The sequence below is a fragment of the Bos grunniens genome, chromosome 3 (genome assembly GCF_055505025.1).
Source record: "Bos grunniens cultivar Pamir isolate PY7600 chromosome 3, Bosgru_T2T1.0, whole genome shotgun sequence".
Taxonomy (NCBI): Eukaryota; Metazoa; Chordata; class Mammalia; order Artiodactyla; family Bovidae; genus Bos; species Bos grunniens.
In genome coordinates, this window is record NC_141167.1 from 69,416,280 (window position 1) to 69,441,258 (window position 24,979).

Below are 24,979 nucleotides of genomic sequence, written 5' to 3' on the forward strand. Positions count from 1 at the left end.
TAAATAATCTTTCACTATTAAAGAATTCTGACCTCTGACCCTGCTTGTTTTTAAGAAGAAAAACTGACGCTTATCTATGAGGGAAGCCTATCTTTCTAAAAAAGAATATCTTGCTCCCATTAGCTAAACAAATAGCTGTAGTCTGGACTCCTCTTTGGGTAAGTTTCCCCTGCCACCACCATCTCCAGAGTTTAGATGGGAAGCCTTTTGTTTGCATTCCAAAATGGCTCTGTTAATATTTAGACTAAATCGACTATGTCTAAGTCAACTCAATCAAAGTGCTGTTAAAGATCTTCGGGGCAGAATTACTTACAACATCTTTAGTGGTGACTGCGAGAATGGGAATAAGAAGGACAGAGAGAAGGAGGAAAAAAAAGAGAAGAAAGAGAAGGGCAGGGGGAGGGAAATCCTTAGGGAGCTTTGAAAACAATGGCCCCTCTTATTAAAACATTTTTCCAATCTCATCAAGATTTGAGCAGATGGAAACCACAGAATGTCTGGGTATGTTCCAATGGCCCTTGAGTTTCTTTTGTACCACCACCATGCCCAGATTTCGTGCCCCTTTAGAAACTTGGCTTTGGCTGAAACACGGACAATAACCAAATTCTTTTCCTCTTTTCTCTAAACATAAATAAGAGCTCCCATATGGTGAATGTATATTCACCATAAATGTGAAATTGCTTAGGAAGTATCCAGGGCAATCTCATTAATAGGAAGTAGAAATATTCTGGTTATCAATTTCTAGAAACACAAAATTAAGTCTGTAGGATCAAGGCTGCTAGTTGTTATCCAGTATCCATTTTCTCTATTTTTGTAATGAAACCACTGAGTTTTAGCTGCTCAGAATAAAAACTACACCTACCAATCTGCCTTGCAGCTAAGTATAGTCATATTACTGACTCTGGTCTGTGGAATCTGAGCAGAAGTGATGTATGCACCTCTTGATCTACCCTTAAAAGGGAAAGGGCCTACCCTCCATGTTTCCCCCCCCTCTTTTTGTACTAACTTAAATGTAGAAGTGATGCTGAATAGTTTTAAGGAATGTGTACATGGGAAATATCTTGTGGCAACAAGAAAGAAACAGCCTAGATTCCTGGATACTCACCAGGTTTCCTGAAGCAAAAAGCTACCTTTTAGCCCTGGACTGCCAACCACCAGACTGTTACACAAGATGAAATAAAGAAATAAGTGTCTACCATGTTTAAGTCAATAATTTGGGTCTCAATCTAGGTACTGTTTCTATATTCTGAAATAGACCACTATGCCAATGAATTAGACAGAAGAATAACAAAAATAGCCTAACATTGAAAATTATGTTCAAAAGGATGCAAAGAAACTCAGATGTAGTCAAAACATTAGCATCACAGGTCAAAAGTTGAAATTTAAATATAAATTTTTTTAAGTTATTTACTTATTTTTGGCTGTTCTGAGTCTTCGTTGCCATGTGATGGCTGCTCGTTACAGGGGCTTCTTTTGTTGTGGCGCATGGGCTCTAGGCACGCAAGCTTCAGTAGTTGTGGTGCATGGGCTTAGTCGCTCTGCAGCATGTGGTATCTTCCTGGACCAGGGACTGAGTCCATGTCTCCTGCACTGGCAAATGGACTCTTGGAACACCGGGAAGTCCCTTATATTTAATTGTTTTTAAAAGGCTGACGTGCCATTTGAGGATTGATAACAGAAAACTGAAATTGGTAAAATTAGTTTAAAAAAATAGCAAGTAACATTCAAAAGTTTAGCAAAAATATCAGACGAAATTAAAAAATCTTATCACAGATGAGATGTTAAATTTTTGCCCTAAACAAAAATATTTTGAGTTGATAACAGTTTGCAGAAAAGATTTGAAATCCTTCTATTCCAACTAGTGAAAAGGAAATGAGGATTTCTGGAAAAGATGACTAGTTTCAACTATGCATTTAACATCTTAAATAATATTTGTACTTTGTTTCATCAGTAAGAAAGTATAAGGAAGGATCAAAAAATAAATTGACTAAACAATCTTAAAATGCTATAAAATGGGTAAAGTGAAAAATGACAGAATCAACTACACTACATAATAAATTTGTTTATTTTTAGAAATAAAGTTCAAAAGTTCTTTTTGAGAAATTGGGAGAGAATCCTAAAGACTCAAAACATTGGAAAGACAGAAATGTCATTGAAAAGTCTGAAAAGAAATTAATGTATACTGACATTTAAAAAAATATGTATTATTGATATGACAGAAAGAGGATGAAAGTGGATGCAGATAGAGATAAGAATGGGGGTTACTGAACGTGAGTAATGGTATGAGCTATGAATTCAACTTCAAACTCCCTGATTGGGAGTGAGGGCAAAGGTGACCAGGTTTCTCACATTTTATTCTTGTTCAGCACATAATGAAAGGTTCTTATTTTTTAAAAAATTTTATTCATTTATTTATTTGGCTGCATCAGGCCTCAGTGGCAGCACACGGGACCTTTTGTTGCAGCTCATGGACTCTCTAGTTGAGGTGCTGGTCTCAGTGGCTGCACTGCATGGGCTTAATTGCTCTGTGGCGTGTAGGACCTTGGTCCCCCTCAGGGATGGAACTCGCATCCCCCACATTGCAAGCTGGATTCTCAACTGCCAGACTACCAGGGAAGTCCCTGGAAGGTTTTTAAGATAGAGAGTTTCCCAGGATTGAAATAGACACATGTACCCCAGTGTTCACTGCAGCACTGTTTACAATAGCTAGGGCATGGAAGCAACCTAGATGTCCATCAGCAGACAAATGGATAAGAAAGCTGTGGTACATATACATAATGGAATATTACTCAGCTATGAAAAAGAATGCATTTGAGTCAGTTCTAATGAGGTGGATGAAACTGGAGCCTATTATACACAGTGAAGTAAGTCAGAAAGAAACACCGATACAGTATATTAATGCATATATACAGAATTTAGAAAGATGGTAAAGACAACCCTGTATGCAAGATAGCAAAAGAGACACAGATGTAAAGAACAGACTTCTGGACTCTGTGGGAGAAGGTGAGGGTGGGATGATTTGAGAGAATAGCATTGAAACATATATATTACCATATGTGAGATAAATGGCCAGTCCAAGTTTGATGCATGAAGCAGGGCACCCAAAGCTGGTGCACTGGGACAACCCTGAGGGATGGGATGGGGAGGGAGGTGAGAAGGAGGTTCAGGATGAGGGAACACATGTACACCCATGGCTGATTCATGTCAATGTATGGCAAAAACCACCACAATATTACAAATTAGCTCCCAATTAAAATACTTTTTTTTGAAAAGAGAGCTTACAAGATTTTTATTTTAATTATGCTAATCTGTTTTCAAAAATAATCTTGCGTAAAAGCCCAAAGTAAGAAGCAAGCAGGAAGCAGAATATTCTTCCCAAGGCTGAAGCAGTTGACCTGACCCAGCATTTCAGTTGCCCAAACTCTTTGGCTTTTCTGAATCTCCCTTCTCATGCTCTGGAGGGTTATTCATAGGAAGGGGTTCCTTGGTGTCTTAGAGGTTCCATGAAGGCTCATTTAAATGCCATATTTGTGCTGTTAACAGTTTGCTGTACTCATCAGGGATAGCATTCATATCTATTTGCCTGGATAGCAAATATTTATTTCTTAGTAGAAGGAAATGGTAATCCCTTTTAACCAATATTTAGTACCCTTCATTTTGGTAAATATCAGTTTAAATGAAGTGCTGTTTTTCCCATGGTAGGTGTATTAACAGCAAGCGTTAATTTCTTTTCCTGAATGTAAATATAGAGTTTCCTCCCTTCAATCTCTCCATTTGAAAAGTATTATTTAATAGTGACATTGAATATTTGGTTAGGTTCTGAATAAGAAGTTGTTTAAACCTTTTATTTTTGGTTATTAAAAGAGGACAAAAAAAAATGCTTTACATCTTCCTAACTTTTAGCATTTTTTCCAAAGATGTCTCTCTCTTTCTCACCCACTTTAGAAACATGATTGGCTATCTACAGGATGCTAAGTTCTGAGTCATTCTCTATATTCAATCATTTATTCAGAGTATTACTGTTGCCTTGGGTTTTGTTGTCTGCGATCCATTTTGAAGATGAATCTGAACACTGAGTTCTGAACAATCTTCTGGCCAGACCCAGAGCCACAGTGTATATTACAATGTAAGACTTGTTAGTAATGTAAAAAAAAAAAAAATAGAATATCTTTCTACACAAATGTGTTTATATTTCCTGGTAGAAGACAATAACTTCTTTAATATGAAAAGTATGTACACCTTCTTTATAATTTTTATAACCCACAATTAATATGAAATCTTACCCAGGTGGTGCTAGTGGTGAACCCTCCTGCGAAAGCAGGAGACATAAGAGAAGGGGGTTTGATCCCTGGGTCGGGAAGACCACCTGGAGGAGGACATGACAACCCACTCCAGTCATTTCTGCCTGGAGAATCTGATGGACAGAGGAGCCTGGCAGGCTACAGTCCATAGGGTTGCAAAGAGTCGGATACAACTATAGGAACTTAGCAAACAAGCAGGCACTTACCATCGTTAGGAAGAAAGTGTAAACATAATTTCCATGCCAAAAAATAGAAAAGAAAAACATGCTAAATCATATGACTCAGCTAAATGTTTCACAACAATTTGTGTTGATAAATTATTATCATCATTTGGTAAAATTAGGAATTTTATGATACCACTTTCTAGTTTATTCAGTGCAAAATTTAAAACCACCAAAATTGGCATCATTAATGCTGCAAAAGTTCCTTTTTTTTTTTTTCAAATTTGTCTGGCCTTGGTACACTATAATGCTCCTTGGAAATAAAACTTCAAGAGTGAGGAGAAATAAACGGGGTCCAAATTTTTCTGAGTCTGAGGCATTTTTATCATAGTGTTCCTGGAACAGGAGGAGAGTGGGGATAGACAAAAACAGCTTCAAGGAACTAGCTGCTTTGGAACACTAAACCACAGTCCCTGAGCACATTCTATTTTAACAATAGCCACAGAGCCCTTTCTAACGAATTGCGTCATCTTTAATATTTTAAACCCAATGCCTTAAGTGATAGATATACTGGTTATTTTCCTCTCTCTGGATGATTCCTACTTTGATGAGTTGCTTTATGTCTCTGAGTTTCAGTAGATGGTCTGCAGGGTATGGCAAAACATTTCACGTTTGGTTGCTCAGATTTCTATACACTTCTGACAAGCTGTTGGATTTATGGGCCAAGCAAGATTTTCTCTGAATGTGCTTCTTTGTTCTACCTTGGGGTTTAAAATAATTTTCCTATAAATCCTCAACCTTTTTTTTTTTCTTATTGGAAGTGAATAAAAAGCAAACAGAATCCTTATTATAGCTTACTTTTCACCTAAGCAGTACAAAAGAAGATCTTTCAAAATCCATAATCTTTGTGACTGAAAGTTTATGGCTTTCAGTTTCTTACAAATGAAAGTTTGTATTATAGAAAAACTAACTTGAGAGAGTGTTTTCCAAGGTTGGCATGTAGTAGGTGCTTAACAAATTCACGTTAATTACTTTCTTTTGAGACCATCAGGAGGTTCTTCCTTCTTCTATCCACAGAATTATTATTATGCTAAAGTTATCCTTAACAGTCTCACAGACTTGGAATAATTATACTTAATAAGTATCTGCATGTGTGGATGCTCCAGTCACATTCGATTCTTTGTAATCCCACGGACTATAGCCCGCCAGATTCCTCTGCCCATGGGATTTTCCAGGCAAAAATACTGGAATGGGTTGCCATTTCCTCCTCCAGGGGATCCTCCTGACCCAGGGATTGAACCTCTATCTCTTGCATTGGCAGGCATATTCTTTACCACTGCACCATCTGGGGAGCCCCAGTAAGCATCTGACTACTTGCTATATTCTGAAATTGGAATTTCAAAGCCATCATTGGAAAGAGGTAGACGGGAGCAGCACAGGGTGTGCGCTGATAGCGTGGGCTTTGGCATTGCTGAGACCTGTTTTGGAGGTTAGTGCTCCTAGATAAGTCACTGAACTTCTCTGTACACCTATACAATGGTGTACACCTATACAACTCTCCTCACCTATACAATGGAAGAAAAAACACCCACCTCAAAAGTTGATGGTACAAGGATTTACTATATAGCACAGAGAAGTATACTCAATATTTTCCAATGAACTATAATGGTAGAGAAAGCAAAAAGAATAAATAAATATATATATATATATATGAATAACTTTATACTGGAAACTAACAATATTATAAATCAACTAAATTTCAATAAAAATTAAAAAACAAAAGCCTCCCCAAAAAAGAGGTGTTGGTAAAGACATAAGATTATGCATGTAGAGCCTAGCCAAGTAATTTACATTGTGAGCATTGTTATTATTATTGTCATTATTATCAAAACCTGAAGTATCAGAGAATAAAAATAGCCCATTTTAATATTTATAAAAGTATGTCTCCTATATATATATTTATACTAAATTAGCACTTTCTACATGTGCTATGAAGAACATGAGGAAACTTATTTTCTGGAGAATATACTGATGCATTAGATCCTACCACTAAATTATCAAAAAATTATTTTTTATATATTTACATGTATATGGAACCAGGATAAACTGAGGGGAAAATGCAAAAACAAAAAATCCTGAGTCTTCATGTAATATCCACTCAATCCTTCTAAGGTTCTGAGTTGAATAACAATAGTTTAATTTTTCATCTGGCTTTTAAATTTATGCTGTAATAGATTTTTACTGTTTACCAGAAATTATATATTATCTCTTGGAAAGAGCTAATTGAAGGCCATGTTACACTTCCTATTACTCTTTGTTTTAATGATATTCTATAAACTTAATAATTAAATGAAATTAATTAGCCTACAAGATTATAAAAACCAGAGTAAAGCAAAAAACAAGTAAAAAAAAAAAGTCTTCCTAAGACATGGATATCAATGATAAACATTATCCCCATTTAATCTTATAATATCATCTAGTGATTTTAATATACTGGCTCTTGACTCTGTCTTTATTCCTTGTAGTTAAACTTATCCCATCCCAGATAATCTTTTTTAGGCAGAACTTAACCCTTGTTTCTTCCCTTTCTTCTGGTACCTTTTGCTGCTGCCTTACTGTTAACTTTTGCCATGTTTTCTCTGGAGCATCTTGTTTAACATCAACCCAGCACATCATCGCCCTAAAATCTCCTCTAGTTTTTTCCTCACCTAGATAGGCTGGCTTAATTCAATCCTTCCTTCTTCTTTCCTCACAAAATACATAGCATATACAAGCACACTTCATTCTATTGCACTTCCCTTTATTGTGCTTCAGATACTGCATTTTTAAAAACAAGTTGTAGGTTTGTGGCAATCCTGCATTAAGCAATCTATCTTTCCAGCAGCTTTTGCTCACTTCATGTCCCTGTGTCACATTCTAGTAATTCTCGCAATGTTTCAAAGTTTTCATTATTATATTTGTTATGGTGATCTGTAATCAGTGATCTTTGTATTACTATTGTAATTGTCTTGGGACATCACAAACCATGCCCATATAAGACAGTGAACTTAATTGATAAATGTTGTATGTGTTCTGACTGCTCCACCAATCTGCTGTTCTCCCATCTCCTTCCTTCTCTTCGGGCCTCACTATTCCCCAAGGTACAACAGTATTGAAATTAGGTCAATTGATAACCTACAGTGACCTCTAAGTATTCAAGTGAAAGGAAGTGTTGCATATCTCTCACTTTAAAGCAAAGGCTAGAAATGATTATGCCTAGTGAGGAAGGCATGTTGAAAAGCTGGACCTTTTGTGCCAAACACTTGGCCAAGTTGTGAATGCAAAGGAAAAGAAGAAAATTATAAGTGCTACTCCAGTGAACACATGATGCTCATTTTCCATTCTGAAAATTCTAGGGCCCTAAAAATCAGGCTAAATCTATTCTGCCTGTACTCTATAAAAATAAAGCCTGAATGAAAGCATATCTATTTATAACATGGTTTACTGAATATTTTAGCCCACGGTTGAGATCTATTATTCAGAAAAAAAATTCCTCTCAAAATATTACTGCTCAGGACTTCCCTGGTGGTTCAGTGGTAGAGAATCTGACTTGCAATGCAGGGGATGCAGGTTAGATGCCTGGTGGGGAAACTAAAACCCCACATACCACAGAGCAACTAAGCCCACACCACAACTAGAGAGCGCATTCTCGGCAACGAAAGACCTTGTGTGAGGTAAGGAAGATCCTGCATGCCATGACTAAGACCTGACACAGCCAAATAAATAAGTGAAAATATTACTGCTCACTAACAGTGCACATGGTCACCCAAGAGGTCTAAAGGAAATGTACATGCATGCTGAGTTGCTTCAGTCATGTCTGACTCTTTGTGATCCTATGGACTATAGCCCTTTGGGCTCCTCTGTTCCTAGAATTCTTCAGGCAAGAATACTAGAATGGGTTGCCATTTTCTACTCCCGGAGATGTTTCCATCCCAGGGATCAAACCCGTGGTTCTCACATTTTGCTGCATTGGCAGGTGGGTTCTTTACCACTAGTGCCACCTGGGAAGCCCCAAAAGGAGATGCATAATGAGATTAATATTTTTTCATCTCTGCTCACACAACATCCATTCTGTAGCCCATGAATCAAAGAGTAATTTTGACTCTCAAGTCCTATTACTGAAGAAATACATTTAATAATGCTATAGCTGCAACAGAGAGTGATTCCTATGATAGATCTGGGCAAAAGAAATTTAAATCCTTCTGGAAAAGATTTCTCATTTCAGATGCCATTAAGAACACTCATGATTCATGGAAAAAGGTCAAAATATCAACATTAACAGGAGTTTAAAAGAGCTTGATTCCAACCTTCATGAGTGACTTCAAGACTTCAGTGAAGGAAGTAATTGCAGATGTGGCAGAAATAGCAAAAGAACTAGAATTAAAATTGGAGCCCAAAGAGGTCACTGAATTGCTGCAATCTCTTAATAAAATTAGAATGAATAAAGACTTGTTTTGTATGGAGGAGAAAAGAAAGCAATTTCTTGACATAGAAACTACTCCTGGTAAAGATACTGTGAAGATTGTTGAAATGACAATAAAAGATTTAGAACATTACAGCAGTGGGGTTTGAGAGGACTGACTCCAATTTTGAAAGAAGTTCTACTGTAGGTAAAATGCTACCAAACAGTATCACACACTACAGAGAAATCATTCATGAAAGGGAGGATCTATCGACATGCAAATTTCATGGTTGTCTTATTTTAAGGGATTGCCACAACCACCTTAACCTGTAGCAACCACCATCCTGATCAGTCTCAGATGGTAAAGCCACCCTGGTGGCTGAGAAGGTAAAGAATCCACCTGCAGTGGTGGAGACCAGGGTTCAGTCTCTGGTTTGGTAAGATCCCCTGAAGAAGGCTACTCCAGTATTCTTGCCTAGAGAATTTCATGGACAGAGGAGCCTGGTGGGCTATAGTCCATGAGGTCACAAAGAGTCAAACATGACTGAGTGACTAACACACAAACCCCAATCAATCAGCCGCCATCAACATTGAGGCAAGACTCTTCACGAGCAAAAATATTATGAGTCACTGAAGGCTCAGATGATGGTTAGCACTTTTAGCAGTGAAGTGTTTTAAATTTAAATATATATACTGTTATTTTAGACACAATATTATTGCACATTTAATATGCTCTTCTGTTGCCGCTGCTGCTAAGTTGCTTCAGTCGTGTCTGATTCTGTGCAACCCCATGGACTGTAGCCTACCAGGCTCTTCTGTCCATGGGATTTTCCAGGCAAGAGTACTGGAGTAGGTTGCCATTTCCTTCTCCTTAATATGCTCTAATATAATATAAACATAACTTTTATACTTACTGGGAAACCAAAAAAATTCATGTGACTAGCCTTATTATGTTTTTGCTTTATTGTGATGATCTAGAACTGAACCTACAATATCTCTGAGGCATGCCTGTATTTTCTTGTGTGGATACCATTTCTGCTGCTCTTCATTATTTTGTTCAGACCATATTTCCCATCTGGTGTCATTTTCATTCTGCCTGAAGGACTTCCTTTGGCATTTCTTGCAGTGAAAATCTACTGCTGATGAATTCTCTCATCTTTTGTATGTCTGAGAAAGTATTTATTTTGCCTTTGAAAGATATTTTCACTGCTCATAGAATTCTGTTTGACAGTTTTATCCCTTCAGACTTTAACAATGTTGCTCCACCATCTTCTCACTTGCATTATTCCCAATGAGAAATCTGCTGTCATCTTTATCTTTGTTCTTGTACATCATAACATGTCCCTTCTACTCCCAACCCCCCGCCTTTTGGCTACTTTTGTGATTTTTCTCTTCATCATTATGGTTGAGCAGTTTGAATATGCTGTAATTTATTTTTGTTTTGTTTTGTTTTCTTTGGCTTCACTGAGCTTCTTGCTCTGTGGGTTGATGGCTTTTTACCAAATTTGGAAAAGTTTTGGCTGTGATTTCTTCAAGTATTTTTTTTTTTTCTATTCCTCTCCCTCTCTCCTCTCCTTCAGCAACTCCATACAGGTATATTAAATTGCTTGACTGTTTAATTTTAAAATTCTTTTTTATCTTTGTTTTGTTTTAGATTATTTCTGTTAATATCTGTGAGGTCACTAACTTTTTCTTCTGCATATCTAATCTGTTGTTAATTCTATGTGGTATATCTTTACCTCACATATTGTTTCATCTCTAGAAGTTAGATTTAGGTTTCTTTACATTGTCAATATCTCTATCTCACTTTATGATGATAGAAACACAATTATACCTATCATTTTAATATCCTTATCTACCAATTCTAACTCTGTGTCATTTTTAATTAATTTTCTTTCCATTACAGAATATATTTTCCTATTTTTCTGTATATCTGGTAATTTTTAATTGGATCCATTGTAAATTTTAACTTGTTGTATCCTACGTATTTTTGTATGTCTATAAACATTGTTGGATTTTGTTAAATTACATGGAAACAACTTGGTCCTTTTGTGTTTTGCTTTTTGTTAGAAGCAGAGTAGTGTCTGGTCTAGAGATAATTGTTCTCCTCTGTTGATGCCAGTAGCATTTATATTCTCTGCTTACTGCCCCATAAACTTCAAGGGTTTCCTCTCTGACTGGTATGGAATGAGCATTATTTCTAGCACAGTTACTTCTGATCCATTAGGTGGTTCTTTCCCAGCCAAACGCACATGATCCCTGGCCAAAGGTAAGATTTTCTCCTTTCATGGTTGTGCTTATCAGTACTCAAGCTGAATACTTGAGAGGATCCTCTACCGATCTCTGGAGTTCTTTCTCTGATATCTCTCTTCTCTGTAATTCTCTTTTCTGTAAACTCTAGCTGTACTGATTCCCTACACTTTCAGTCCTATCTCCTTAACTCAGGGATTCTTTCAGACTCCATCTGGACTCCCTATTCCTATGCTGGAACCTGGAAGCTCCCACTGAGGATACCCTACTCCTCAAGTCATGATTGGAACACAAAACATATATAGAGTTACTAACTTACTAGCTCTGAAACCTATAGAGACTGGGGTGCTCATGATACAAGGAGACCAGAATCTCATTCTCTAAGTGGGCATATTCCTAGGCAGTGTTCTTTTTGATTGTCCTGTATCTACAGAAGCAGGGAAAAGCAACTGGAGTGGCATACAGACAAAAGGTTTTAGAAAGCAGGCGTAGTAAGGATTCATGAATTCCCCCTGGGTCAAATATTGGGATAGTAGCAATGTTTTAGTCATTTTGCTGGTGCTCCAACTAGATGGGAATTCTGCTAGTTGACATAATTCCAGCAGCAAGAAGCAATCCGTGGGGTTCACCATCCTTGAGGGTGTCAAGAAAGTGGGTCCTCTGAAGAATCCCACAAATGTCCCCACCAGAAATAACAATCAGACATCTGTCACAGAGGGTACAAATGTCTGGTCAACATTAGCCAGAGAAGCAGTGATGCACTTCAGTTTCAGTAATGGGCTCACCTAAAAGACTCATGCACTTTTCCTTTCAACTTTCTCCCCTGCCCTCAAGCCCAAGAGAGCTTAAAGAGGGAGAGGAGGGCATGAAAAAGCAGCTCTTGTGTCCCTGTCCCTGTCCCTTGAGCCACAATCCAGTCAGAGCTGGGGAGGAAAGAAAATGACAGGATTTTAAATTGACCAGATCGATTGTTTAATAACTGAAGGTGACTGGAAATTATGTATTTGCCTAAGATTCTATTCAGAGAGCAATGGTTGGAGAAAAGTAAAATCACTTAACATTTATTCCCCAATAAGTTCAAACTGCTAGATAAATTGGTTACGTTTCTACCCTCAACACAGAGCCCCCAGTGCATAAGAACTATTTGCTAAATTAATCAATTAATAGCCCCTGATTATTTGGGATTGTAATTCTTAGATGATGTAAGCACATTAAGCAAATTAAAATCTGTAAGGACTAAATGTTAGCCATTAGGCAGCTGCCTGGATTTTCCAACATTTAGTTTGATCAAAGAAACTCAATTATATGAAATTGATTTTCAAATGAATTCATCTGCAATACAGGAGACTGGAGTTGATCCCTGGGTCAGGAAGATTCCCTGGAGAAGGGAATGGCTAGCCACTCTATTATTATTGCCTGGAGAATACTATGGACAGAAGAGTCTGGCAAGCTCCAAGTCCATGGGGTTGCAAAGAGCCAGACATGATTGAGCAACTAACACTTACCAAAGTCTATCACTCACTCAAATGTAAAAGCAATTATTTAAAATTTTTATTTCTACTATAAAGTCAGATATTTTTGTGTTATTTTTCATTATTTTTGATGAATTTCTCCCTTTACCTACCTTAGGGGAAACAATATGCTCTTATGAAATACTCTCTGGGGCTAAGGTGATATATATGTGACAGTTCTTTGTCATAAAAAGATGAGTGACCCATTAAAAACTACCCCACCCTAATTTAGCAAAAAGTAAACCATATTGATCACAATGATGTGATCACTCACTTAGAGCCAGACATCCTGGAATGTGAAGTCAAGTGGGCCTTAGAAAGCATCACTATGAACAAAGCTAGTGGAGGTGATGGAATTCCAGTTGAGCTATTTCAAATCCTGGAAGATGATGCTGTGAAAGTGCTGCACTCAATATGCCAGCAAATTTGGAAAACTCAGCAGTGGCCATAGGACTGGAAAAGGTCAGTTTTCATTCCAATCCCAAAGAAAGGCAATGCAAAAGAATGCTCAAACTACCACACAATTGCACTCATCTCACAAGCTAGTAAAGTAATGCTCAAAATTCTCCAAGCCAGGCTCCAGCAATAGGTGAACTGTGAACTTCCAGATGTTCAAGCTGGTTTTAGAAAAGACAGAGGAACCAGAGATCAAATTGCCAACATCCGTTGGATCATCAAAAAAGCAAGAGAGTTCCAGAAAAACATCTATGTCTGCTTTATTGACTATGCCAAAACCTTTGACCGTGTGGATCACAATAAACTGTGGAAAATTCTGAAAGAGATGGGAATACCAGACCACCTGAACTGCCTCTTGAGAAATCTGTATGCAGGTCAGGAAGCAAGAGTTAGAACTGGACATGGAACAACAGACTGGTTCCAAATAGGAAAAGGAGTACGTCAAGACTGTATATTGTCTCCCCGCTTATTTAACTTCTATGCAGAGTACATCATGAGAAACACTGGACTGGAAGAAGCACAGGCTGGAATCAAGATTGCCAGGATAAATATCAATAACCTCAGATATGCAGATGACACCACCCTTATGGCAGAAAGTGAAGAGGAACTCAAAAGCCTCTTGATAAAAGTGAAAGAGGAGAGTGAAAAAGTTGGCTTAAAGCTCAACATTCAGAAAACGAAGATCATGGCATCTGGTCCCATCACTTCATGGGAAATAGATGGGGAAACAGTGGAGACAGTGTCAGACTTTATTTTTCTGGGCTCCAAAATCCCTGCAGATGGTGATTGCGGCCATGAAATTAAAAGACACTTACTTTTTGGAAGGAAAGTTATGACCAACCTAGATAGCATATTCAAAAGCAGAGACATTACTTTGCCAACAAAGGTCCGTCTAGTCAAGGCTATGGTTTTTCCAGTGGTCATGTATGGACGTAAGAGTTGGACTGTGAAGAAAGCTGAGTGCCGAAGAATTGATGCTTTTGAACTGCGGTGTTGGAGAAGACTCTTGAGAGTCCCTTGGACTGCAAGGAGATCCAACCAGTCCATTCTAAAAGAGATCAGTCCTGGGTGTTGAAAGCCTGATGCTAAAACTGAAACTCCAATACTTTGGCCACCTCATGCAAAGAGTTGACCCATCGGAAAGGACTCTGATGCTGGGAGGGATTGGGGGCAGGAGGAGAAGGGGACGACAGAGGATGAGATGGCTGGTTGGCATCACCGACTCGATGGACATGAATTTGGGTGAACTCCGGGAGTTGGTGATGGACAGGGAGGCCTGGCGTGCTGCAATTCATGGGGTTGCAGAGAGTTGGACACGACTGAGTGACTGAACTGAACTGAACTGAAACCATATTGAAATTTACACTGCCCCATGTGATGGGCTTCCCAGGTGGTGATAGTGGTCATCTGCCAATGCAGGAGACTTAAGAGATGCAGATTCGATCTCTGGGTCCAGAAGATCCCCTGGTGGAGGAAATGGCAACCCACTCCAGTATTCTTACCTGGAGAATCCCATGGACACAGGAGCCTGGCAGGCTACAGACTATAGAATCACAAAGAGTCAGACACAACTGAAGTGACTTAGCATACATGTGATAGATAAGTCTCCTTACCACTAAATGGGTTCAGGTGGAGCTAGTGGTAATAAACCTGCCTGCCAATTCAGGAGATGTAAAAGATGCAGGTTCAATCCCTGGGTCGGAAAGAGCCTCTGGAGAAGGAAATGGCAATGCACTCCAGTATTCTTGCCTGGAGAATCCCATGGACAGAGGAGCCTGGTGGGCTACAGTCCATGGGGTTGCAAAAAGTCAGACACAAATGAAGAATTAGCACACAGCACACACCACTAGATGGCCTGATCCTCTCAGAAAAGAATAAGAGCAGTCTAATATTGGACACTGGTATTAATTGTCTATAAATAATGAGAACTAGGTTCAAGCAAGGGTACTGGACTGAAATATTTTTGATGTAATGAATGAGCTTTAATTAACTCTTCCTGATTTTTTTGAAAGATTATTCCCACTTCTACTATTATATTTTATCATTTCCCACATGGTATATGCTATTTGCCTTTTAAAATTCTCAGAATATACTGCTCTGGAAATGATTAGGAATAAACTAATTCCTATTATCACACATCTTTTCAAACCACATACTTATAGTTTCATCATTGGAAAGAAACTCATCTGTAAAGCATTTCATTAAAGAATAAAAATGAGAAGGCTTCCTTTAAAAAAAGATCACATGCCTTTCATAAAATCGTTTGGTATTCATAAAGTATTAAAATTCTTTAATAAATACCTGAGATATAATTTTTTCTCCCTTTACATTCATAGAACTTGCAATTATTTGAGGCTTGAGCATTAATTCTGTAAGCTAATTTAGAGACCTCAAATCCCTAGTCCTCTCTTAAGTGCAGCTTGCCTTTGGGTTATTTCCCTGCTCATTAGCACCTTGAGCACAGGATGGACACAGAAAACAAAAGCTCTGTTCTTTTCTAAATGCACTCCTGGAATATAAATGACTGATGCTGCAATACCTCATGTCCTTTATTTAGAAAGGAAGAAGATGGAAAAGAATTAAAGATGAGCCATGTCTGGCACAACTCTATGTACCAGGTCCCACAGGCATAGCAACACTGGGGCAAATCCTGCTTTTAAAAAGCAGAAATATAAGATCTCTTGCCTAGGTTCTTGGAATTTCCCTCCATTCATATTTTTGAGCATGACCTTTGGTGCTTTCCATGATTGTTCCATTTTGTGAGCCCAGAAAAGTAGCACACAGGTAGCACGTGTTTCTGTAAAGACTCTGTTTTATTGTGTATTCTTATGCTTTCATTATTTCACAAAAAGTGCCTGGAAAGTTAAGGCTACTCTGGCAGCATTCACAAAACTTCAGACTTACTGAAATATTCCCAGTTAATCTATCAATCACAAATATATGAGGTGAATATAATAGCAATTGCCTTGCAGAATTATTAGAGGGCATTAATATTCTTAGATAATATTATTAGAGGGCTACAAACATGGATAATGTATGTAACACAATGCCTTGCATGTTAATAGATGCTCAGTAAATGATTATCACTGTCATGAAATTGAACTATAATAAAATATATTCAGCAATGACAGTCATCTTAATTATTTATAGTGGTGGTGGTGGTTTAGTCGCTAAGCCGTGTCTGACTCTTGCAGCCCCATAGACTGTAGCCCACCAGGCTCGTCTGTCCATGAGATTTCCCAGGCAAGAATATTTTAGTGGGTTGCCATTTTCTGCTCCAGGGGAATTATTTATAGTACTTTTAACAAATTTATATCATTTTAGATAATTCAGTAGGTACCTCAGAACATAGAGGTATCTCAAGGTTATTGTGCTCTAAATTTTCCTTTCATATCTTGATTTCCACCTCTTCTGCCACCCCTATGGATTAGTAACCCTGATTTTAGTCATTTGCCCTAGATATAATCTTGGCCTTCCCTCAAGTCACAATTTCTGTAATCTCATCAAAGGTAAGAAGTTCCCAACACACCACCTTCACCCTCGCTAGAACCTTGTCTTACGGTAGAGAAAGTTTAGGCACCAGACTCTAGCGATTCTGATACAAGTAACAAACATGTTTTAAATTAGCTTCAGTTAAAGGAATTTATAGGTAATGATTCTGACTCCAATTCCAATGCATATGTGTTTGTGGGTGTAGCTCCCCGCACCATCCAGCAATTCTCCTACACCAGCTGACTGCACAATTCAGCCTACAATTCAATTCAATTCTAAGACCATCTACCTGGGCATAGTATCAGATCCCATTGGTTAGGAGCTCAATCCCACAGCACTGCCCACCCCTGCCTTCAGATACCAGTTAAAAGTCCAGGTAATCACTCATGCTTCTGACTGAACTGCTAATACATCAGAGGTTCCCATAATCCCTTTCTTGGACTCAATTAATTTGCTAGAGTAGCTCAAAGAACTCAGAGAAACATTTTACTTACTAGATTACTGCTTGACTATAAAGGGATATAACTCAAGAACAGCCAGGTGAAAAAAAAAAAAAAAAAAGAACAGCCAGGTGGAAGAGATATACAGGGCAAGGTACAATGGCATGGAGCTTCTGTGCCCTCTCCAAGTATGTCACATTCCCCAAAACTCCACGTGTTCACCAACCTGGAAGTTCTCCAAAATCCATCCTTAGGGACTTTTATGGAGTCATCATTACATAGGAGGCATGATTGATTAAATCATTGGCCATGGGAGATTAATTCAGTCCCTCAAAAGTGGGGGATGGGGGTGAGGAATAAAAGTTCCAACCATCTAATCACAAGGTTAGTTCTCTGGCAACCAGCCCTTATCCTCAGGTGGAGTCCAAAATTACCTCATTAACATAACAAAACTTTATAGCTCACATCACTTGGCAAATTCCAAGAATTTTAGGAGCTCTGTGCCACAAATGAGGATAAAGACCAAATACATACATCTTGCTATAAATCACAATATCACAATTAGAAATTGTGATTGTTTTACAGATTCAAAGGGCAAGAACTGAAACAGAGCCTCAAGGAAGAAATAGAACCAGGGGCCAGAAAGTCATCAAGAAACTCAGCCTCACCACCCTCCTTCCCACCCCCACCCCCATCTATGTCATTTTTGTTTCAAATCTGTCCTCAGTTTTTATTTTCATGTGGCCAACACAGCTTCCAAATTTATACCATCTTTGCTTTTGGGAAGATTTCAAACTTACTAGATGACTCAATCCGAATTTCAAATTCTCAAGAAAGGATATGATTGGCTCTATTTAGGTCAGATGTAATCCACTTTGGTCCAGTCAGCTATGGACAAAGGGCAGATTCAGGTAATATCAATATGGCAACCAAGGATCCATTTTCATGTTTTCAGAGAAGAGATATTCAGACCTGAATGGTATCACCTACATGGTGTCTCTCATTCTTTCCCTCTTTCCCATTCCCAGTGCCACCATTCCTGGCCCTTCAATGGGAAGGGAGGCCTTCTTATTCACATACCCCAAAGCTTCCTTCCTCCTTTCTCTTCCACCTCTGACTTTTTTCATTTACTTTCACCTATTTTTGTCATTGTTGTTTAACTTTTTTTTTAATTGATATATAATTGACATATAACATTATATTAGCTTCAGGTTCCAATATGATGATTTGATATTTGTATAAACTGCAAAATGGTCTCCACAATAAGTCTAGTTACCATTTGTCACTATACACAGTCACAAAATCTTTTTCTTCTTGTGATGAGAATTTTCACAATTTACTCTCTTAGGAACTTTCAAATATGCAATACCTTATTATTTACTATAGTCACCATGCTATACCTTACAACCCCATAACTTATCTATAACTGGAAATTTGCACCTTTTGACGCCCTGCACTCCTTTTACCCACCTCCCCTCTGGCAACTACCAATCTGTTCTTTTTATCTATGAGACTGGTTGTTTTCTTTTGCTCGTTTTTTAGATTCCACATATAAGTGAAAACATACAGTATTTGTCTTTCTCTTTGTGATTTATTTCACTTAGCATAATGTCCTCAAAGTCCATCATTTAGTCACAAATGGCAAGATTCCATTCTTTTTTATGGCTAAGTAGTATTCCATTGTGTGTATATGTATATGTGTGTGTGTGTATACATATATATACCACATTTTCTTTATCCACTTATCCATCAACGGACACTTAGGTTGTTTCCATGTCTTGGCTATTGTAACTAATGCTGCAATGAACTTGGGGTGCATATGTCTTTCTGAATTAGTGTTTTTTTTTTTTCCATTTTCTTTAGATAAATTCCCAGAAGTGGAATTGCTGTATCATATGGTAGCTCTATTTTTAGTTTTTTGAGAAGTCTCCATACTCTTTCTACAGTAGCTGCACCAATTATATTTTCACAGTACACAAGGGCTCCATTTTTTCCACATTCTCGTGAGCATTGCTATTTCTTGTCTTTTAAGAATATCCATTCTTACAGGTGTAAGGTGGTATCTCATTGTGGCTTTGACTTGATTTCTCTGATGATTAGTGATGCTGAGAATCATTTTCACCTCTTTAGTTTTAAACTCTTGGCTCATACCCCAGCTTTTATTTCTTCTCTTGGTCTCTGTGATTTTGCACCCCTTGACCACTCACTTGGCACATTAAACTTCAACTTTCCCTTATAATTTGTGACTCAGCTTACTTCTCTTAGTCTATCAAATCTTCTGGCCATCAAAGATGAAGGGTCTTGTTATAGTCCTAACCTCTTAGAACCCCACTCCCAGCTTCTCTGTCCATTTCAGCAGTGGTCCCATGAGAGGGAGGAGAGAAAGCATGAGTCTGCAAATAGCTTAAAGATGAGCACAGTATTCCTAAAACATATCTTTGATCATGTCATTCTTTGTCTCAAAAATTCTTCTGATTCTTCAGCCTGATATTCAAAGATCTTTCAGAGTCAGGCTACAAGCTATTTTCCCAACCTTTTCCCTATTTTCTTCATGAAGTTTCTAACCCACACACGTTCCCTGAATGCTTTGCACAGAATTGTATTGCAGGTCTATTGTATACCTGGCACCTGGGGAGCAATATATACTTGTTTCCTATATGAATAAATGCACAGTAAATGTTGGTCTGGTATAATTGGATTTATTCGACTCTAAACAGTTTTCCCAATATAGCTAGATGGAAAATGTGAAAAAGTACGCCAAACCTATACTGACCCCATGGCATGTGCAGGTTATGGTTTTGAAATCAAAATTCTGACAGCAGCATATTTCCTACTTGTCTTTCTTCATAAAAATAGAGTGCAGAATATGACAGGAAAATATCTTAGCTATTTGCGTATGCTGGTTGTTTGAATTCCAAGATAAACAAAAGTTTACTGTATTCCTAAATTCATCCTTTACTAGATGCCAGTAACTTGGACTGTACTGTGAAGCCATCTGTAATTTTTTGCCTCTAGGATCTTTTGGCCTCTGGACAATACTGTTGCTTATCCTTTTTATCACGCTTAGCCAAGTAAAATGAGACAAAGCCTGTTTTGTATAAGAGCAATCACTTCAAGTCAAATTCTTTTGAGTCCATTCTCACATTATTTTGTGCCACAGATACAAAATACTTTGACCCTCAGTCTCTAAAATCTGCCTTTTTGGAAGGTCACGATGAATCAAAATACTAAGAAATGATTTAACCCTAAACATTTTTTGCAGATGTATGAAGATACTCTTGTCAAAGCGATGTTTTACTATTAAACAGACTATGCCTGTTTTAGCTCACCACATAAACCAAGCTTTAGTGTAGGTATCAATAAATACTTGTTAAATGAATGAATGATATGGAAAGACAGAATTACGCATTTCTAGTTAATGACAGCTACATTAAATGGAGTTATGTATAGGTCAATTAATTTTAAAAGTAATTAAAGAAAATAAAATATCTAGTAGAGTTAATTAAATGTATTCTATTTTATTCATTCCATAACTTTCTCCCCCTTTCTTCTCTAAAAGGAAAATTGTATTTAAAAAAATTTGGTATTAAGATTTTTCAGTGTTTACATTAATGTATACTTATTACTGCTTCTGTACTGAATTTTAAAATGTATTTTATCTTGGCATAGTGACCTTTAGATTACTTTATTCAACATTTTAACTGTCATGTATGCAAGATGGGGTTGAGGGGAGGCATGATGTCTCAGTCTGAATTCCTAAAATTGATGCTGTGACAATATTTAGATGAAGCTTTCAAGGGCTACTTTTGCAGAGGTAAAGGGCTGTCTTATTAAAGGATCTTTCAATCCTTGCCTTTTAAAAAAATCATGATCAAAATCTTTCAAAGTTTTCTTTAAATTTTAGAAAAAGATTTTTATTATATATGAGGCTCACTCATGAAACTATGATTCCAATAACTTTTCACTTATTGCCAATTACATTAAATGTGTAACAGGATTTTCAAGGTTTTAAAATATATCTAATAATACTAACAATAGTTAACATCTGTTCAGAGTCCTTACTCCATGTCAGATACCATGCTGGAGCTTTTACATGAATTATCTTACTTTAGACTCACAATATGGACAAGGAAATAGCAACCCACTCCAGTATTCTTGCATGGAGAATTCCATGGACAGAGGCGCCTGGCGGGCTACAGTCCATTGGGTCACAGAGTTGGACACTATTGAGCACAGACAGCACACACAGACTCACAATAACCCTATTTGTGCCCATTATACAAATAAGAAATCAGGAATTGAAAAGCAAAGCAGTGTGCTCAAGCTCATACAGCTGGCAAATGGCAGGACCAGGATTTAAAAAACCAATTATTTCTGATGCCAAAGCCTACAGTTTCCAACTCTGCAACATTTGGGCAAGGTCCCCTAGTAACATAGTCCTGAGGAAGGTCATTTCAGAAAGGCAAAGCCTTGAAGGAGGCTGATTGCTTCGGCATATCTTCCAGGCCTTCAGTACAGATTAGTATTTGCCTGCTTGCCAGAGGTAAGTGGAAATTGTACAACAGGACAAAGAGTCAGAACCCACTGCATTTCCAGGGTTAGAGCACTGCAATAGCTGCTACATCATGGATTACCAGACTCTTGTCATTTGGAAAGTGGGTTAAAAACAATTATACTTATTTATGAGGTTTAGATGAAAGAGCATGGGAAGTTTGGAGAGCTATTTTGAATTGTGTGAGCATGAGGATGTGGGGTTGACTGTAGAAGGAGAAAAAAAGAGACCCTCTCTCTGACCCTCTCTACCTCAAAAGGAGAAAATACTCACAGCTCCTGCTCATGGCTGCATCTGGATTTTCCTCTTTACCTGGGACTGCAGGAATCAGACATCTCTGGGAATTTTTCAAAGTTAATTTGTTCCCAGAGGGAGTGCAAAGGAATGGCATGCTTTTAGATCCCTGTTTGCTGATTTAAGCCAAGAATGATGCTTCTAGACAGCAGTGGGAGTTGAGAATGTGGCTGAGTGCAGCATGTGCCCCTTCATTTTATCAGAGTTCCATCCTGCAGACTGAAGTTTTTAGATGTCATTTTAAGTGTGTGTTTTTCTCAGTTTTGAACTTTGACCTTAATTTAATCTGGGCAGGCATATGCAGCTACTTGCTTTTAAACAGGGACACCAGCATTCCTCTTGCGTCAGTACTTAAAGTCATACTCCTTGAGCATCAAATATTCCCAGAAAAAGTTGAGCATTTCCAGACTTAATTTCTTAAAATCGACAGTGATGGCTCTTGAAAAGAAAGACCCAGCTAGCATGCTAAAGTGAAATTTCTAAGGCTGAGTATACAATTGCTTAAACGGTATTTTGCAAAAACTCCTATCCAGTTCTTCCCCTCATGTTAAGTAACATATATGTGTCTTACACACACACACTCTTCTAGGAGTAGGCCTTCGGTTTCACATCCCATTCTCATTCCAGTCTCATCACTATGCTAAAACTGCTTTGTTAAGGTCACCAGAAAACTTTATATAGCTACATTCCAAGATCTCCTTTTAGTTCTTTTGTTGTTGCTAATCCAGTTAAGTTCCTTATCCCCAGTTTAATATAGCAAAACATACATAAATTTTGTCCAAATGAAGTGCCTCCCACCCTCCACCATGGCTAGATGCAGTGGAGTTTTCCAAGACTCCTCAAAGTCCCCACAGGACATATTTCTGCCAGTGACTATATCTGCACCAGGTGGAATCTTGCTAAATCCAAGACACTTAATTCTGTGCAGTGCCAAGCCATTTCATACTTGGAACTTGCATCACCATCCAGGAAGCACCTACGCGCTTTTCTTTAAATGGTCTCTGGTTTTAGTTTCCATGTTAGCACACCCCTCATTTTCTTTCTATTTTTTGGTATTCTTTCTTGGTCTCTGATGTCAGCTTCACATCTGGCACCCAATAATTAAATGTCAGTGTTCCTGAAAATCCTGTCCTAGGCCCTCCACTCTTTGCTGTCTATATTTTGCCCTGAGAAAATATCAATTCCCATGAACTTCAGTTGTCTATACACTAACAAATCCCAAATCTCTGGCACAGGTCACACTTCTGAGTAACTGACTGAATATGGAACATGCAAGTCATTATGGCATGGATGTCTCAAAGACATCTTCAAGTCATTCAGTAATTCCGAGACTGAACACATTGATGAGTCTTTCTTACCTTAGTTTGTGGCTCCATTATTCATCCAGCTATAAAGTCATAAACCCGAGCCTCATGCTTGACTCCCACTTCCCCTTCATCCCTCCCGTCCAGCCAATTAAGTTCTTAGATATAATTTACATTGTTATCATTCAACACAGAGTGGCTTTGGCCACAGATGCAAGCATCCTAGTCCCTGAGAATGGGTATATCCCATTAATGGTTTATCTACTACCAAACATGGAACTAAAGGAAGACTGTCACATCTGTGACAAACTCTTCCCCGTGATGGTAGTTCACTGCCAGATGCCCCAGCAGTAACATCAACTGCAGGTTATATGCAGTTCCTGGCACTAACACCAACTCCATCCATTTCTCTATCACAAATGTATGAAGCATGGAACTCTGCTTACTGTGATCTGTACCCAGATTTCATTTTCTGAGCAAGTATTCCAGTCTTTTGGACAGTTTCTTTTTTTTTTTTCCTGATCTAACTTCTATTTTTTTTTTTTTAACTTTACAATATTGTATTGGTTTTGCCATATATCAACATGAATCCGCCACAGGTATACACGTGTTTCCCATCCTGAACCCTCCTCCCTCCTTTCTAATATATAGATGTTCTGGCTTTTTCCATCAGTCTTTGTGGGCTGATTAATATGAGCCACTACTGACAAATAGATCGATGTTGTAAGTGTTGATAAAATCCAGTTTCTCAATCTACAGGGCTGAGAGCCAGATCATAGGCTGTGGTGAATTCACCAAGATAATCCATCCTGTAGGGCCTCTTGAAAGGAGGCCAATTGATCTTGCCTAGAGATACCCATGTGCTTTCCATTTGAAATGTCTCTGAGGTCTTCTTGGGAAGATGCCTAAAGTCCTTGAAACATTTGTTGAAAAAAAAAAAAAAAACCAGAAATGTCTGATTTAGTTGAAGACATGCACAGACTTCCTATGTTGATGGGGATTATTTGCAAAAATATGCTGGAATCTGCAATCTGCGGAGGGAGTTGCTTCACCAGCCATTCAGAGTGCCTGGATCTGGTATTCCTCCTACACTGGTAAATAGAGTGGCTATACAAAGAATTAACAATGTGGTATTTCTCATAATAGCAACCTGAATATAAATGCCTTTGTTCATCTAACATTTTCTTTCTCCCTAAAGAGGACTGACAACCATATGAAATATGCCTTTGAGGTCCATTTTGTGACAATTAGGGCTTCCCAGGTGGCATTAGTGGTAAAGAACCCGCCTGCCATTGCATGAGACATAAGAGACGCAGGTTCAGTCTCTGGGTCAGGAAGATCCACTGGAGAAGGGCATGGCAACCTACTCCAGTATTCATGCCTGGAGAATCCCATGAACAGAGGAGCCTGGTGGGCTACGGTCCTCAGAGATTTGTTGTTGTTGTTCAGTTGTTCAGTCATGTTCAACATGTGACCCCATGGACTGCATCACGCCAGGCTTCCCTGCCCGTCACCAACTCCTGGAGCTCGCTAAACTCATGACCACTGAGTCAGTGATGCCCTCCAGCCACCTTGTCCTCAGAGATGGCTCAGCCCAAATAGCTGACTCTGGCACACACAGTGCCTGTTCAGTCCCGTCCACCATAACTGAGATACTGAATTGCATTCCCTGAAAGCATTCTGCTGGGGTCACGGTAGCCATGGGAAACACCTGGCCATTCTCTATGTGTGGCAGGCATTGTAGGGCTTCAAGAACTTCTTCTGTGGCCCATCCAGC